General features: G+C 37.3%; 1 protein-coding gene and 1 pseudogene across 1 annotated transcript in view; both read left to right on the forward strand.

The window, feature by feature from the left end:
- The window catches only part of HTR1E (5-hydroxytryptamine receptor 1E), an 87,236-nt gene that overhangs the window by 29,302 nt on the left and 38,419 nt on the right, over positions 1 to 19,515 (forward strand). The window lies entirely within an intron of this gene.
- On the forward strand, positions 3,675 to 4,441 carry LOC129039393 (large ribosomal subunit protein uL30-like; annotated as a pseudogene).

Below are 19,515 nucleotides of genomic sequence, written 5' to 3' on the forward strand. Positions count from 1 at the left end.
AGAGAAAGGGTATTTCAAGTAAGGATAACCAACATATCTGAAGGCTTGAAGATACAAATGTACGTTTTCATTATACCAGGGCTTCTGAAACTCAGCTGCATGGACATAAAAGATTTAAAGAATTTTTATTATTTTAAAGGGTTAATATTTTATTCAAGTTTGTTGAACAGATATAATTCTTCATAACCAGAGACAATACAAGGCACATAAAATGCACATATTTTCTAGAGAAACATAGAGCTTCTGAATTGGAGGGGACCTCAGGGATCTTTTATCTCAGCCCCCATGTACCCATGTGCCATGGCTGAGTGATATAGTATAATGAGCAGAAAGACTGTGAAACCAGACACGTAGCTAAAGAGCAAGTGCAATTAAAGGTTAAAATTAGATTATTATTCCTTTTGATGCCCTTCCCCCATGGCATATCACAAAACATAAAAGCAAAGGCAAGGGAAAAAAACAGCAACTGGGAAGACTATACCCTCTAGCCAACCTATCACAATTATAATGTGGTATTTGAAAGAAGAAAATACATTTCAAAAGGGCACCATTATTAATGCCACCAAGAAGGGATTGGAAAGTTGCAGTTTAAATCGTTGATTTTGTGCCAGTTCTCTTGTTTATATAAATATCAATTCTCTCTGTGAATTATTGCACCTTTATTTAGTTAGGAATACATTTTAAAAATGCCTTGCTAAAAGGTGTGATTCAATGGAGAGAAAGTATTATCAAGTAGTGCAATGATCCATAAATAGCTATTATTATTATTTAACATTCGTTAAACACCCACAGTGAGCTAAGCACTGTACCAAACTTTGGGAGGATGTGTTTCTTACTCTGACAAGGACAGATTAAATACGCAGAAGAGAGGAAAGCTTAGGATCAGGGAAATTTATTTTTCTACTCCAACATTTCCATGTTCACTTGTCAAATTAACAAAATTCAAGATATTATAATAGTATTAATAATAGTTATTTCTTGTGTTCAGTGTTTTATACATTACGAAGTGTTTTATAAACCTATCTCATTATATAACTTGGCATATAGTCTCTGGAAGATGTGAGAATAAGAGAGGCAATTTTATTTCAAGAGAAGCATCAGCTGATTTGTTGGAGCATGAAAAGGCAGTCATAATGAAGGAGAGGGGAGAGATTTTTTTGGATAGGTAGTCTACGCAAAAAACAATTGTTCCTCTCACCTGAAAACTGATGGCTTTCAGCTATCAGTTTCCCTCCCTGAAAGCAGTCACTGTAATCACGTTTTTGCATATCAATCCAGAGATAATAAATGAGTATACTAACATACAGTTTACACACGTGGTATCACACTATGTTCACTGTTCTGCACCCTATTTTCTCTTATATTTTGGAGGTTATTTCATGCTACATTATTATTTTTAATGGTTGCATCTATTCCATATGTAAGTGTACCACAATTTATTTAACTGGTCTGTTATTAAAGCATATTTATAGAACTTTTGTCACAATTTTTGTTTGTTTCTGAAAAATTCTGCTATTACAAACAATAATTAAATAAGTAGCTTTGTAGAAATACCTCTGCAAGTATATATGTAAGATAATTTCCTGTAAGTGGAATTGCTGAGCCAAAGTGTATGTGCCTTGGTGATTTGGTAGTTGCTGCTAAATTCCCTCTGGAAAATGTATACTGGCTGCAATTCCTAGCAGCAATGTATCACTGCCTGTTTCCCCACACTGTCACCAATGCAATGTGTTATCAAAATTTGAGATATTTCATAATCTGATGAATGAATAGCAGAATCTCATGGTAGTTTCATTTGCATTCATTCTAAGTATAAGATTGCTTAAGCATTAGTTCATAGTTTAACAAAAACATTAGTGGTTCCTTTTCTGTGAACTCTATTTATATTTTCAGTTCTTTTATAGGGTGGGTGTTCGTTTTTGAATTGGTTTTTGGCAACTCGTTTAATATTGATCAAATTAGTCCTTAGTACATAATCTAAATTGCAAATATTTTTCCTAATGTGGCATTCATTTTCATTAATGGTATTTTTACGTTACAGAATTATCTAGTTTTAATAACTTAGTGTATTAATCAATCTTTTGTGGCCTCTAAGTTTTGTTTCATATTCATAAACATCTCTATTAACACAAGATTATTTTTTAAAAAGAAACTTCCTAGTTTTCATTTATGATTTTTTATGTAAATTGTTAGTACCTTTGGTATTTATTTTATTATGAGGTAGGGATCTAGCTTTATTTTTTTAATAGATGACTATTAAGTGGCCCCAACTCTATTCATGAATAATTCAACTTTCTTCCATGAGTTTGAAATACTTCTGTCATATACTAAATTCCCTTGTAGGGAAAGTGCTTTGTAAATGCCATCATTATTCAGTTTAGAAATGTAGACACTCCCCTGAGTTAATTCACTAGAGTTGATGGTTGATAATAACCTACTGAATCCAAGCAGATGTGTGGGGCAAGAAACACAGAAAAAGCAATATGCAGGAAGCAGGAGGGGTGCCTAGTTGGAATTAAGAGAGCAAATAGGAACAGAGGAAAAATAAGATTAAAATGTCAGAGAAAAAGTAGGGACAACTCCAAAACAAATACTTTAATGATATAAAAGGTAATGAGAGGACACCTACTCCAACTGCCCTCCTGATAAAGTTCAAGCTGCATCACATGAACTCCGGGACTTTTCTGGTCTGGTCTCTACCTACCGCTCTAGCCCAGTGTAGATTTCTCACTAATTATCTTTCAGGTTTCAGCTTGAACATTATTTTCCGCCATCTACTTCCATGACTTGGCAAAGAATGAATCAAGTGTTCCCTTTTTGGTCCCTGCAGCATTCTATGCATTGTATTGTCTAGTCTCTTAAAGCTTTCACCTCTGTTGTGGACATTTTTCTTCACTGCCAGCTTCTAGTCATCTCTCTCAGTAACTAAGATTCTCTCTGGATGACTTCTCCTTCTCTTACACTAAGCCCAGGTGCTTCTGATGGCACTGACTTGACCCCATCCCTGAGGTCCCACACATGACCTAGGCAAAGCTGCTTGATACGAGTCACTCTCCACACCCCAGTGATTGGTTCAGGGATTGGCATGTGCCCAAGGAGAGCTAATGTGACACAGTGAAACTTGGCCTGGGGAGCCTGAATGAAAACTCAAACCAGAAGTCATCTTACAACAACAGGGGTCTGCAGAGTGGACCAAAAATGAAGTAGAACCAAGAAATGGAGGGACAGGGAAAACCATCTGAAGCCCTGGATCAAACTGGAAACCAATCTCATCCCTGGATTATCTCATTAGTAATAAATTCCTTGGTTTTCCTCACATTGTTTTAAGCTGAATTTTCTGTCACTTCTAGAAAATGACTGCAACTTCTTAACAGCTCCTGAAGGTTGTTTCTTAAGGGAAGAAACTGTGTCTTAATGCTACTGTATTCCCAGGGCTCCATTCCTGGAGCACAGCAGCATTCAATAAACACACAGGGAGGAAAAAGGAATAAATAATAGGACAAAGTTCTTTTAAATCCTAAAGTAACAACTGCTTCCAGGTATGGATATTCTACTCGCAAAAGATCGCTGAGTTGACTGATGGCAGAATCCGGATTCAAATCTAGGCTGACCTGGGCCCAAATCCTTGGTTTGCTCACCTATAAAATGGCAACGCTTTGTGGTTTGATATTAAAATGGTGATGATACCTGCTTTTATTGCCAGAACCAAGGAGTGTGCCAAAGAGAAGAAGGTTCCTGCTTTGCCAAAAACTCTCAAGGAAAAGCAAAGAAATTTTGCAGAGCTGAAAATCAAGCACCTGAGAAAGAAGTTTGCCCAAAAGATGCTTGTAAAGGAAAGGAGAAAGCTTATCTGTGAAAAACTGAAGCACTATCACAAGGAATATAGGCAGATGAACAGAATGGAGATTCAAATGGCCAGAATGGCAAGAAAAGCCGGCAACCTCTATATACCTGCAGAATCCAAACAGGCATTTATCATCAGGATCAGAATTACCAATGGTGTGCACCCAAAGGTCTGAAAAGTACTATTGCAGCTTCTTCACCTTTGTCGGATCTTCAGTGGAACTTTTGTGAAGCTCAACAAGCCTTCAATTAACATACTGAGGCTTGTAGAGCCACATATTGCATGAGGGTGCCCAAACCTCAAGTCAGTAAATGAACTAATTGACAACAGTGGTTATGGTAAAGTCAATAAACTAATCGCTTTAACAGATGACACTGCTCGATCTCTTGGCAAATATGGCATCATCTGCTTGGAGGATCTGATTCATGAGATCTATACTGTTGGAAAACACTTCAAAGAAGCAAATAACTTCCTGTGGCCCTCCAAATTATCCTCTCCATAAGAAGGAATGAAGAAAAGACCACTCATTTTGTAGAAGGTGGAGATGCTGGCAACAGAGAAGACCAGATCAACAGGCCTATTATGGGAATGAACTAAGGTGTCTACCATGATTATTTTTGTAATCTAATCCATTAGTAAACAGTAACTGTTTTCAAATTGAAAAAAATAAAATGATTATAACAGCACATATCAAATACTTATTCTCTGTTAGAACTGATTATTTCACACCTTTTCTCCTGTAGCCTCACTGTTCTTCAGAAACTTTATGGATTATAAAAACCACGAACTCTCTAAACTCTAAAAGAAAGGCATCATGGACATGAGCAATTACTCTGATTTCCGCAAATAAAATTGTTTCATTTAGCTTCCAATTGCCTCTGCTAATGAGAGAACATAAAATTGTGGATAATCAAAAGTCATAGATATGTGTTTGGAGACCTTGTTGTATGATGAGTTCAGCAGTAAATTTTCCTTGCTGATTTCATTTTGCCTCCAGTGGCAAAAAAAAAAAATGAGTTTGGATTGTCTGAGCATATGTTAACTGGGTGATAAAAAAGATAATTATTGTGCTGGACATGAACAGAAATCATTTTATTTTTCATTTTATTTTAGATTCAGAGGGGATGTGCAGGTTTTTACATGGGAATATTGCATGATGCTGAGATTTAGAATCTAGAGATCCCATCACCCAAGTAGCAAACACAGGTAGTCTTTTGGAATCCCCAGTGTCTATTATTTCCATCTTTGTATCCATGTATACCCAATGTTTAGCTCCCACTTATAAGTAAGAACATACAGTATCTGGTTTTCTAGAAACCATTTTTAAATGTCCTTAAAATTTACTTCATGTAATCTACAAAGCAGATAACCCACAAGCAGATAATTGAGGGGTGAATGTCAACCGAATATAAGAAAACTTTTGTTCTATTGCATTATTATGATTTTAAACAGAGCATTATAATTTTTTATTTTCCAATAATTAAAAGCAATCTCATCTATTTTAGTTGGTGGAATTCTCATTAAGTGTAAAATTTTATATCACTTGAATATTCTCATGTTTCAATTGCCATCTTAAAATAGCACAAATCATGACTGAAACATTATTCATTCTATTCATAAGTTAATGCTGCTTAGATGCTGTTAGTAAAATGTATTAAACATTCTTTATGCATTTTCTCATCCCTTACATTCTTAGCTATGCAGGGGTTAAAGGTCATGCAGAATACTTAAAGGTATTGTTTGGGTATTTTCAGGGGAAAAAAAAAGGTTACCTAAGCTGAATGAAGTAACCAACTTTTACAAGGCTCTTCTCATCCTCTCATTACAACTGGTGGTTGTACACATTGAAATATTGTTGTATGGGGCAGTTTTCCAAGTTGTATGAAAAGCCTTGAAATATTTAGCATTTTACTCTATTACAATTTGAGAAATTATATTAAAAAATAAAGAAACAAAAAGATATACATCATTGCAGCACTATTTATTACAGGGGGAAAATTCTAAATTTCTAATAATAACGGCATATCTGTGACTTTAAAAATAATATTTCAAAGATTATTTCATAGCCAAACAAGCTAATTATAATATAAGTATTTTTAAGTCTTAAAAAAGGCAGGGAATTATCTCAGATACCTATATGAGTGTGTATGCGAGTTGGGGGAACTCTGGAAGAAAATCTGCCAGTGATTATTGGGGTTATGGCATATAGATGATTTTTACTTCTCATTTTCAACCTGCTAAATCATCATGAGTTTCTGTAATAAATCTGTATAACTTTTATGAGAATAAATTCTGTTTTCATAACTAGATCCTAGTTCCCAGAGCAGGCAGATTAGGTAAACAGCCCTCTTTACAAGATGGTTTCTAAAAAGAGGCTTGAACAGAGAAGCACGTTCTACCACTGCTGTTTCTAGTTAGCTAGTTCTTTATTACAGTTGTATTTCACAGCTTGTTCTATAATACAGAAATTCTCTAGCAAGGTTGGATACCTCCTTACTATTTAGTAAGAGGATTTACTTTCCTGGGGTGGGGGGTAAAAAGTGTATCTTCATTCTACCTTCCACCTTCTCCTTTTACATCCTTGGCTTTTAACTCCACTGTAGGTTCTATGCTCCTTGTCTGGAAGCAGGAAGACCTATTAGGAGGCTGTTGCAATAGTCTGAGCAAGAAATAATGAGCCAGAACAAAGGCAGTGGCTGTGTGTGTGTGTGTGTGTGTGTGTGTGTGTGTCTGTGTGTGTAGCTGAGTGGGAAATTCAGTAAGTCTGAGGCTGACAGGGAACACAGGAGAGGGGATCTCTCCCCACTGCTGTGCTGATTACAGCTATACCCAGCTCCATAACCTTGCAGCCACCAACTCTCATAAAATCAACCAATCAGACCTAAAAGAGACAGAGCACTGTAACCACAACTATCCTGGCCATCAGCATAGAAGCTTTCCAAAAGACCCTCCCCAAATACATATGTTCTGTAGGGTCTTAGCTCACCCGAACTTAACCTTTGCTTCATTTTAATAGTAAAAATCACAGCCCAGGGAGAAGATTTAAGATGCTAATGAGACATGGGACATATAAAGAAGCATGACAAGAGGCTGCACAGGTGCAGCCAATAGACCACTGCAAACATACAATAATGTTACCTGGAAGAGAGCTTAGAAAGAATACAAGTTCAAGCTAACCCACTTTCAGGGAGCCAACAGCAGATCTCTTTCTGCTGTAGTTTCCCTTTCTGCTCCAGGTGAAAGCCGCAATAAACTGCCTTGCTGAAGCCCATCTTAGACTCTCCATCAGTTTCTATTTTCTGAGGGTAGAGAACCCACTGGCCAGTCACAAGTCCCCACAGCCCATGTGTATTCTCTGCCTAGAATAAATCTCCTTCACCTCTGCTTGACCAGATCCTTCTATCCTTCAAGTTCCCATTCAAACATCTCCTTCTCCATAAAACCCTTCTATACCCACAGCTGGAAGTAATTTTCCCTCCTTTGATTTTTATGTTTTCACCTTTTTCATGTATGTACATATTTTTTTATTTTGAAACAATCAAAGTTGCAATACAGACAACTTTTTTAAACCACTTGAGAGTAAATTGCCAGCCTAATGCTCCATCACAGCTGAATACTTGTATTTCCTGCAAAGAAATGAGACATTCTTTACATAACTACAGTATAAACTTCAAAATCAGAAAATTAATATTGAAATATTAATGCCATCTATTCCTCAGTCCAGTAATGTTTTTTATAGCAAAAGGATCCTGTTCAGAATCAAGTGTGGCATTTAATTATCATCTCTTTAATCTCATTCAATCTGGAATGGGGTCTGTCTTAAATTTCATGACCTTGACAATTTAGAAAATACAGACTAACAGAGTACTCATCAATTTGGGTTTTCTAGTGTCTCCTCATGACTAGATCCAGTTTATGCACCTTCAGTAGAAATATCACAGAAGTGATGATTTGTTCTTATTAAATGGTGCATGATTGCAATTTGTTCTATTATTAGTTATGGTCACTTTGATTGCTTGATTAAGATAATTTCTTCCAGTCTTCTCAACTTTGAAGTTATTCTTTTCCCCTGTGTAATTAATGATATTTTGTAGAGATATATTTTGAAACTTTTAACTTATTCATTCACTTATCTTTTGTCAGTATGAACTCACTGTTTATTTTATTCTATAAGCTCTAATCCATTACTATCATTATTTATTTTGAACCTGAAATTGACAAGATTTGGCCAGTGGAAACCCCTTCAAAGTGGTTCCTGTGTACTTTGATACATCCTCACCATTCTTTGAGTATTTCTTTGCTTTGTGTTACAAGATGTTCCAAGATCATTCGCATTTTCTCTTCCCCCAACCTGGACTCATCCATAGTTCTACAAGGACTCCTGGTTCCCTTAAGAATGGTATTTAGAAACCAAGGTCTGAGTCCTAGGAGTTTTTATCGCATTTGGGGTGGTATTGCTCCGAAGACTGCTCAGTGAACAGAGCTTAAAATCATGGGAATGTGTGTAAGTGCACACATGTATAAATCCACAGGTTTACATCGATAGTTATTATCTACCTGTAGATACTGAAAATCATGAGTTCACACTTAAAGGTTCCAACTCCATTGAGTTTATTCCAGCTTTCTCCCTTTCCATATTTGCAATTCCTATTTCCAATAGTGAAAAACCTGGCTCCCACTATCCTTAACATAGTTACTTACTTAAACACTTCCATATATGTCTCCCATCTTTGGAACTATCAACTTCCCACATAAATATCCTCCTTATTCCATTCAGGTCATGATTGCACATGGATATCTTCTCCTCTCTGTTCAGTCTCTGAAGCCCATGTCAAGTCACTGTCCCCTACCCATCCATCTATATATTCTCCTAAGCCTGTGCATTCCCTGAAAATTCCATGCCAGGCCACCCACCCCCTGTGATATCCTTGTCACCCTGCTTGGGCCCTATTACCCCACTTTGGACTATCCTATATGTATACCCTCCTCACTCTACCAGGATGCCCGTACATGGACATCCTCTCACTCTGATTACAAATAATAAAATTTTTTAGTTAAAGAAAAAAGAGATACTGGTAGGATTTTTAGTTTCAGAACATCCTTATACCTTAAGGTCCTTGGCCAAACCTTAATTTATTAGCATACATGATACACACTCATGGAAAAGTGATTCCTTTCCTTCTTTTCTGCCTGTCAGACCAGACCAGTCATCAATATAATCATTGTTTAAGGGAGAAAGTGTATTAGTTTTTTATTAAATCTCACTTTCTCTCTTTCTCTCTCTCTCTCTCTCTCTGAGACACACACACACACACACACACACACACACACACTCTCCCATTCCTTTACCATGAAAGCTTATTTCACTGTTGCTCAATCCTCTGTGGATCAAAATTGGCAAAGGATACTAAAAGTACTAATATTTTTCATGGGAAACACCGCCTATTTTATTCTGTTGCTGGAAAGATTCTTCCACAAGACTGATGACAGAAACAAAGGAAATACAAGGAAGAGGTTGTGGAAAACAGGAGGGAGAGGGGTGAGTAAATAAGAAAAAGAAAAGGTGGGAATGACGAAAGTAGCAAGAAGGGAAATGGAAAGAGGTGATCTGGGAGAGAAAAACCACAGGTGGGATGCTAAATGGGAGAAATGTGAAAAGAAAGTAGTGGGAGTGGCATTCAGGAGAGTCTGACTTAGCCACCAAATCCCATGGCAAAGAGTGCCAACTTCATTATCAGCCCCAAAGCAGTGCTACTGTCAAAAAAAAAAAAAAAAGTTACCTACTCCAAAATCACTGACATGTCTAAGCAAGTAATGGAGAAACTGTTAGTTCATACACTTTTTGAGAACCAAACTTCTGAATTTTTGTCTACATACTTGCTTCCTGACATCTTTAAAGAATTGCTGTTTGGAGCATCAGTTTTGGACACCACACATCAACATCTCTAAGATGGTGAAAGAGTTCTTGGTTGATCAAAACTTTGTTGAATAAAAATATTGATATGTCTATAAATGGAACGCCTGCACCATTAGCATCACATCTGATTTTGCTGCTTTTATAAAGAAAGAAACTACACATTTCATCACGTCAATGTGTCTGACTCAATCCCCTACCAACGATCCAGAAAAATGTCTTGTCTAATGCTAGGATCTTGTCAAATCCAGGTTATGAAATCATTGCCTTTTTATCACTTTGAATTCAAAAACATACCTTAATATGAAGTTATTCTCTTCGTATTCTTCATTATAGACCTAAGTTTGCTGGATTTCCAAAAAGTAGCTTTTGAAACACAATAAAACTTAAGGGAAAATTTTTGCTCCTTTTACAGAAAAAGAATATCCATTCTTAGAACAATTTTTTTAAGATGCTGTATTAACTACCTTTATTGTGACACTTTTTAATACTGTATCAAAACCTCGGTAAGGTGCCAATTTCTTTTTTTCCCTCTCAACTTTTATTAAAGGTGTGGGGTATACATCTGCAGGTTTGTTACACGGGTATGTTACACTCAGGGAGTAAGCTTAGTACCCAATAGGTAGTTTTTCAGCCCGTGCCCCCTTCCTCCTCTCCCTCCTCTGGTAGTTCACAGTGTCTGTTGTTCCCACGTTTGTGTCCGTGGGTACTCAGTGTTTAGCTTCCACTTATAAGTGAGAACATATGGATTTGGTTTTATGTTCCTGCATTAATTTGCTTAGGATTATGGCCCCCAGCTCCATCCATGTTGCTGCTAAGGACATTATTTCATTCTTTCTATGGTTGCATAGTATTCCCTGTATATGTAACACATTTTCTTTACCCAATTCACAATTGATGGGCACCTAAGGATGATTCCATGTCTTTGTTATTGTGAATAGCGAGGAAATGAACATATGAGTGCATGCATCTTTTTTGTATAATGATCTATTTTCCTCTGGTTTTATACCTAATAATGGGATTGCTGGGTCGAATGGTAGCTCTAAGTTCTTTGAGAAATCTCCAAACTACCTTCCACAGTGGCTGAACTAATTTACATTCCCACCAACAGTGTGTAAGCGTTCCCTTTTCTCCACAGCCTCACCAGCATATGTTGTTTTTTGACTTTTTAATATAATAGCCATTCTGAATGAATGGCTGAAATGGTATCTCAGAATGGTGAGATGGTATCATATTGTGATTATAATTTCGATTTGCATTTCTCTGATGATTAGTGATGTGGAGCATTTTTTCCTATGTTTGTTGGCTGCTTGTATCTCTCCCTTTAAGAAGTGTCTGTTAATATCCTTTGCCCATTTTTTAATGGGGTTATTTTTTTTTTTGCTTCTTGATTTGCTTAAATTCCTTTGTCAGATGCGTAATTTGCAAATATTTTTTCCCATTCTGTAGGTTGACTGTTTACTCTGTTGATAGTGTCTTTTACTCACAGAACAATTTGATGAATATTTATTCCATGATTAGTTTAATTAGCAGATCTTTTTTGCTGAAGTAAATCATTCTATATGCTTCCTACAGATGTTATTATAGATGCTACTGAAAATATCAGTAGGGCACATTAGTTACTTTCCCAACATTCATTTCACTTTATTCCTTCCTAATGAAATCCTGATTTTAGTTTGTACATTATTTCCCCCACTCACCAAATTACTGAGGAAAACAAATCTCATTGCCAAATTGTCCCTCCTTAGTTGAAACCGGTCAGCACATGACATTGTTCTGGCTACTGTTGTAGGTAGAGGAGAAATTACATGGCCTGCATTGGTCCAATCATAGTTAGGGGAAGAACTCTCTTTTACAATGTTAAGAACATATGTTACATCAGATTCTCCTGGTAGGTAACTTGTAACCATAGGAGAACCAGTCTGAATTCCAGGCTAACAGAGCAGAAATATGGAAAGAATTTATGTCTTGATAACATTATGGATCACTGAGTCACCACCCTAACCAAAGCTGACTCTACTGCTGGACTCTGTTATGTGAGATAATAAATTTCTTTACTGTATAATTCGTCATTGACTTGGGCTTTTGTACTTGCAGCCAGAAATATCCTAAGTGATCAAATCAAGTCCAACCTCCTGTCTGAAAACTGAAATTGCAGGCAGACATGCACACCAACTTTGAGGTGCTGGTGAAAGTGTTTCTGCAGGTTAGGCCTTCACAGCTTCCCTGCAGAAAGAAATCTGAAAATAACTGAAAACACTGAATAGTTCCCATGCAGGTTTCTTCTGCTCAGACAATTTTAAAGCTTAAACATGACCTCATAATCCTTTCTTTCCTGGCATAGAGAGAATTGGTAACGCCAGCTTTGCAAGGTAACCTCATTGATTTGAAGAAAAAGGAAATGATGCTACACAAATTAAACCCAAGAGAGTCTTGGAGAATTCTGATGTTCTTTGACAGCAATGTACCTTTGAATCACAGGTTTTAGTACCAGCTGCCATCAAAATAAAAATGTCAAAATCAATTGAGTGTCCAAGATAATTTTCACATTGCTATGTCAGTCTCTTTTTCAAGTTTAACATCAGATGGCTTAATTTGTACAGAGTTAATGTTTACTCTTAGGATTTTATTTTGATTCTTTTGCACAGTTTAGATTCATCTTGATTATTTCCTGAAAATCACCACTAAATTTACATGGCTTTTTCCATGAAGAAAATATTCTCTGAACAAAATCAACTTCCAGTTCAATAGGAGAAACCATAATCATATGAAAATTTGTTGTGTATGTGTATATACTTTTCTGAAAAGGGGAATTATATTTTCATCTGATTCACAAAGGAGTCCATGACTCAAAAACTATTTCTGAAGGCCAAATAGTAACTATAGATGGTCAGAGAAATTACCATGAAAGAAGAAAAGAGAAGAAATGAAATAAGATGTATTTTTTAAGTTTTGGCCTGGTTAAGAGGACAGATATAAGGTGACTGCCTCTTGGATATGGCAAAGTGGTGGTATATATATTTGAGTCTATTACAGTATAGTTGGGAAACATAATAAGCAAATAAGAAGTCCCTGGAGACTTTAAGACATGTAATGACAATATATTGCTGTGTGGGTACAAATTAGGTGCATGCCTGGATCAATCAAAGTACTTGTAGGAAACTTAAGACACAATCCAAAAAAAAGGTAATTGAAGAGATTTTAATGAAAGTACTACTTACAAAAGAGTAAAAGATGGGATTAAGGGAGCCACAGGGATGGTGAAAGAGCCTAGGATTGACAACAGGAGAAGCCATTACCGCTTCTATGCCGAAGCTAGCCTATTGAGACTCACGGTGGTAGAAGGATGCCTGACAGGAGCTGTGATCATAGGTGGAAGGTTATAGAAACGGTCCACCTGCAGCACCACAGGAAAGGAGCCCTGGAAATAAATACCCCGTTCTCACTCTCTCCCCGTCATCTGACCTCCTGCCAAAGCCTCTCAGTGACCAAATCCAAACAAGAGCTGAGGGGGTGGAAGCTGGATTATCTTATCTGACAAGATCAGTCCTTTAGAATCAAAACAGGGTCGGCCGGGCGCGGTGGCTGACGCCCGTAATCCCAGCACTTTGGGAGGCCGAGGCGGGCAGATCATGAGGTCATGAGATCGAGACCATCCTGGCTAACACGGTGAAACCCCGTCTCTACTAACAATAGAAAAAAATAGCCGGGCGTGGTGGCGGTCGCCTGTAGTCCCAGCTACTCGGGAGGCTGAAGCAGGAGAATGGCGTGAACCCGGGAGGCGGAGCTTGCAGTGAGCCAAGATCGAGCCACTGCACTCCAGCCTGGGCAACAGAGTGAGACTCCATCTCAAAAAAAAAAAAGAGAAAGAAACAAAAAAGAGAAGAATCGAAACAGGGTCATGGATGAAGAGGGACGTGACAAGGCAAACAGGCGCCACCCAACTCAGACACTGCCCATATAACAACAGTACAGGAGGGACTCTCAATAAGAAATAGAGATATTTAGTTCCACAGTAGCTCTGATACACATTTTTGGCAAAGATGTATATTTCAGAATCCTTTCCATTTAGTTAATGCTAGTTTTTAGTCATCATACTCTATGTTGACAACTTTATGGATATAAGCAAATACTTATTTTATAATCATTAACTTTCTGATAGTAAAGCTAATTTTTCCCCTCAGGCAAAAATATTCTTCTAGTTTCATAGCTTTGGCAGTACTTTATTCCTGTTAAAGAGTAAAGTGTTTATGTAAACTGGAAACAATTGTTTTGATTCCATCTCCAAATTATACTAATTCCTATGAGATTCACAGTTCCCTTTTGAGTTGTTATGAACCTAAACTGTGTCCAGGAGTATGTGTGGGTGGTGTGTATAATGTACTGAACTGATCAATTGACAGTCTGTGTGTACATGCACCTGGAAGGCCACCACTAGCTCATGTCTGTGTCTTTTCAGGGATAGATTGCATAGGTTGTCTGGTGCAGTGGAAAGAGTTCTGCAGACACTGGTCATGATCTGTCTTTTCACTAAGAAGCTGTAGATCTCTTGGCAAGTCCCTCACCCCTCCAACTACTCTTCAAAGGAGTAATGGGTTGAGGCAATAGAGGCTCAGATATTCACCGACTTTAAGTTCTGTGGTTCCCATGCCTGTGCCTGATCAGCATAGCTAATCGGAACATCCACTTTGCTGCTTACTGACTGCTGTGGTTTGAAAAGAGCTTTGTTTTAAACTTATATAGAGAGTGCTAACTACTCTACTTCAAATTAAATATTAGATAAGGAAAGCAACAGATGACATTAAAATACAACAAATCCTCAGTGACTTTCTGTGAGTCTAAGAGTTACAGCCTCACATGAACCTTAGGATTTCCATGAATTGCATAAATTATGCTTACCATTTCGCAGGTAAATATTTACATGTCCAAGTAAAGACTCCACAAAGCTGTGAGAAAGGAAGAAGATAATTCATGCCCTAGAATAGATCTGTACATTGTAATTCAGCTCCGCTGGAGAAATTCTATTTAATATCATCTTCAATGTCCTGGAATGGAGGAAGGAGCTATGGAGCCACTGCTGAGGCCAAGGTATTTCATGCCAGCAGTCACATGGGTATTTGTACAACATTCTTGCATCATACAAATAAATAATTAGCTATGTATTTAATACCTACTGCACACTGTGTATTACATATATTGTTTAATTCTCATAACTGTCCTTTGATATTATCTCCAATTTACTGGTCTCAAAGAAATCAGGTAAATTAACCAAAGACACTACCTAGGAAGGGAAAGAGTCAGGATTTCAACCTAAGATTCTAAAGCTGATGCCTCTATCCTTGTTACCCTAGTGTCTCCAGCAACTCTGGCCAGACATATTCACTATCTCTTAAAAACTTCCATTGGTTTTTCACAGAAAATGAAGCTGTTCACTTAACTTTGATTTCTCCCTTGAGTGATGTATCTGAACCCTTAGCCCTCCACATGTGCCTCTAGCAATATCTACTATTCCCTGGAGAATAAGAACCAGGTGGGCTAGGCCTGGCCTCAATTGCCAGTATTCTCCAGCTCCATAACAGGGGCAAGCAACACATCAATGTGACCTGTCTTTAGGCACTATAAGTTCTATCTCTTGTCTTTCTTAATTATAGACCATATTTTCCTGTAGGTATCTACCTCCTCTTCCCTTCCACCATAATTACCCAATTATCCAAACAGCCTACTCCCTACCTCAACTGTCTCTAGAGAACATTCACCTTCTAAATGTGCTTTAGATAATTTTACACCTTTACTGGGCTTTGAGAATTTTTTTAAGGGGAGGCACTGCCCTAACCCACTCTCCTTTTGTCTTAGGTTGGGTTTCTTGGAAATAGATTCTAAAATGGAGAATTGTGTGCAGAAGTTTGGTTGTGATGTGCTCTCAGGAGATACACCTGCAAGGAAGTGACAGAAGAATGCCTGAGGAGGAGTGAGAATCCAGGAATGGGTCAGCCCTGAAGAGGGGTCTGGGGCAGGCACCATGGTGTGCACTGTACCTGCTCAGATTGGTGGGCCTGACTTGTGTCTTCAGTTTAATTACCTATTCCTCTTCCAGACAAAAGATCTTTAGGTTCCTAAACACCAGTCTGGAATCTGACTATGCAAAAATGAAAAGATCCTGAGCTCCCTCTCCAGGGGAACTAAGTGAAACAAAGAATGATTATAAAGTAGGAAAGTTCTAAAAATAGTAAGATGAGACTGGGTAATTTGAATGAAAGCCAGTCAAGTCTGTGTGGAATATAGCATCCTACTGATTCATTATCAGCCCATATAATTTAATTACATTCTACTTACCATGCAATTTTCACATCCTAAACCATCCAGCGTGAAGTCTATGTTATCTGATTAAAGAAAGAGGAAAGGGAGAGAAGGGAATGACAGAAAAAGAGAGCTCCTCAAGCCATGCAAAAGAGGAGCTTCCTTAAGGATGGCAGAATGCGTTGCAAATTCAGAAACATATTTAACATGTAAAAGAAATGATGTAAATTTATCTCTTGTTTTCTATAAATAAGCCAGGTTTGATTATCTTAAGCTATTAATACAAATATTCTTCTCTTTGTCTTTCTTAACTTGAGCCATTTACAATTTGTAACACAGAGAACCATTTTTCAGATCTAACTTAACATGTAACTCTTCATTGTTTCAACTGAAATTAGCAAATCCCAGAAAGAAAATTCTTCCCTAAGAAATCATTTCTTCAAAGTGATTATTTAAGAGTTGCTAAGTTAGAAACATACCTATCACTATCACTATCTTCTGATCATGGTATCACTATCTTCTGATAAAAATTTAAAGATATTCATTTGAAGAACATTTATACCTCAAGTTCTAGGAAAAGGAGGTTTTAGTGACTGAAAGATGTTGAGGAAAATGTGAAGCTCTTAATTAAAATTATTGAGTCACATGAATATACTGAATAAAATGGTGGTACCCAGAAGCTGGGACAAGTAATGAGAAAGGGGAGATGACGAGGGGTTCGTTAATGGGTACAAAAATACAGTTAGTAGAAATAATTTCTAGAGCTTGATACCACAATAGGGTGACTCTAGTTAATACTTTTTATTGTATGTTTCAAAATAACTAGAAGAGAAGATTTGGAATGTTTCCAACACAAAGAAATTATAAATGTTGAAGGTGATGGATATCCCGATCACCCAGATTTGATCATTATACATCATATGCATGTATCAAAACATCACATGTACCCCATGAATATGTACAACTACTATGCATTGACAAAAATTAAAAATAAAAAAGTAGTGAGTCAAACACAGTAGTGGTATTATTTATTCCAAAAACAATTATTTACTTTGGTCCTAATAGATCACATAAGAAATATACAAATAATGTCATTAGGTTAATCTGATTGAATAAATTAATAAATCAATAAACACTAAAGTTTTGGGAGTGTTTCCATATAAAAAAATAAAGAGGTATTTATTTATTTAAACATTTCCCGCAATGTACAGTGTCCTACAAATTATACAAAATGCTTTTTTTTTTCAGATGGGTGCCTTGCTATGTTGCCCAGACTAGTCTCAAACTCCTAGGTTCCTGCCTCAGCCTCCCGGTAGCTGGGATTGCAGGCATGCACCTCTGCACCCAGCTCAAAATACACATTTAAGTCTGTCTCTAAAAGAACCACAATTAATATTTTATTTCAAATAAATTATGCTGTGAACAGGATATGATCTTGTGGAAGTCATGGTTTTTTATCTGTTTTATTTACACCACATCTCCAGCAACTGAAACAGTAACTGATACAAACTCAGTGCACAAGAAATGTCTGTTGATTAATAAATTAGGATAAAATTAGTGAGGAATGTGCTTTAGATAATTTTGTATCTTTATACCTATAAGACAATAGTACAAATAAGAAATTGCTCTGGCCATTCAGTGAATGTACTTTGTCTTAGAAAGAGAACTAGCAGGTATGTAAAACAAAGGAGTTCAATCTAGGTTTGGGTTGACACTAAAACACTCTATTGACATATGTCCAGGTTCTATTTAGAGTCTTGGATTCTTATGTAAATGTTCTACAGTCTTTAGAATAACACCACAGACGTAAGTCCAGACCCAAGACAACTTCGTTTCAACAGAGAGCTAAGCAATGGCATGTTTAAGAAATTTCTTTGCCACAAAATATTCATGCTGGGATATCAACAAAATATTAATTCAACTGTAGTGCTTAACTGCATTATTTGACCAAGAGATTAAACTCGTCCTGGAAAATCCAGGAAAGGCAAGATGATTTGACAAGGAATAGCACCCTATGGAGTCAGTGTTCTTCCCATAAAGACCCTAAATACTATATTATCATCACTATTATATAATGTGCCTTATAGTTTATAAAACACATTGATATAAATTATATAGTTTAATACACAACACCCTTGTGAATCAAGTAATAGTACTGAATCATGTTAGATGTTTGGAAGTATTAATCACAACCTTTTATAATCTAATTGAAGATAATAATAATAATCATAATCACAACTTGCACCTAACAGCACTGATTATATGCCAACTACTATCTGTGTGTTTTTACATCTCTTAATTCATCTACTCCTCAAAAAAATCACAAGTTTCTAAATAGGGATCAAGACATCTGCTTTATTAAAGGTGGTTGACAAATTGAATTTGCAAAAGTTTCATTTTTTTGCCAATCTCTCCTGAATTAAAGATAATCACGGAATGACCACTGTATTAGTCCGTTTTCATGCTGCTGATAAAGACATACCCAAGCCTGGGTAACTTACAAAAGAAAGAGGTTTAATGGACTTACAGTTCCATGTGGCTAGGGAGGCCTCACAATCATGGCAGAAGGCAAGGAGGAGCAAGTCATGTCTTACGTGGATGGCAGCAGGCCAAAAGAGCTTGTGCAGGGAAACTCCCCCTTATAAAACCATCAGATCTCATGAAACTTGTTCACTATCACGAGGACAGCACGGGAAAGACCTGCCCCCGTGATTCAGTTACCTCCCACTGGGTCCGTCCCACAACACCTGGGAATTCAATATGAGATTCGGGTGGGGACACAGCCAAACCATATCAACTATCCTGACTTTTCCACCCAGTGTCAAGCTGTAAAACTAGAACAGAGACAACTGAGGTCTGGCTGGGCCAAACTCATGTGGTCTGTTGATGGTGATCTGCTTACCAATGGAGCCTGCATGTGTGAGCTCCAGCCTCACCTGGGCCAAGGCAGCTGTATGAGCTGACAGGAAGATGGGACAGAGTGAATGTCAGGCCTTCTCCAATTTTGCCAATCTTTCACAAGTTTTTGCAGTGGGTGAAAAAGTGTTCTGAAAATGCTGCTGGTCTCGCTTGGGAAGTAAAGCAGATATTCCCATGCCTCCATGGGAATCAGCAGAGAAGATGAGTGTTCCAGTCTATTCTATCTATACCACCTCCAACAATCAAATGGGGAAAACTGAGCCAGATAGGCTTGTATCTTCCTCAAAGTCAGGGAACTGGCAAGCAGCAAAGACAGGACTTGAGCCTCAGTGCTCTGACAGCAGAGTCCATATTGTGTTCACTTTACACTTCATGGAAACCTTCCACTCAGACAAGTCTGGTGAAAGCTGAAAGGCAAGGGTTCTAAAAGTGAAAATTCTTGAACACTCTTCTAGAAGTTTTTTCATGCCCTAACCAGATTTCCTTTTTCCCATAATTTCTTGTCACATGTGCTGAAAACATACCATTTATACCATTCATG

This window comes from Pongo pygmaeus, chromosome 5 (assembly GCF_028885625.2).
Source record: "Pongo pygmaeus isolate AG05252 chromosome 5, NHGRI_mPonPyg2-v2.0_pri, whole genome shotgun sequence".
In the NCBI taxonomy this organism is placed as follows: Eukaryota; Metazoa; Chordata; class Mammalia; order Primates; family Hominidae; genus Pongo; species Pongo pygmaeus.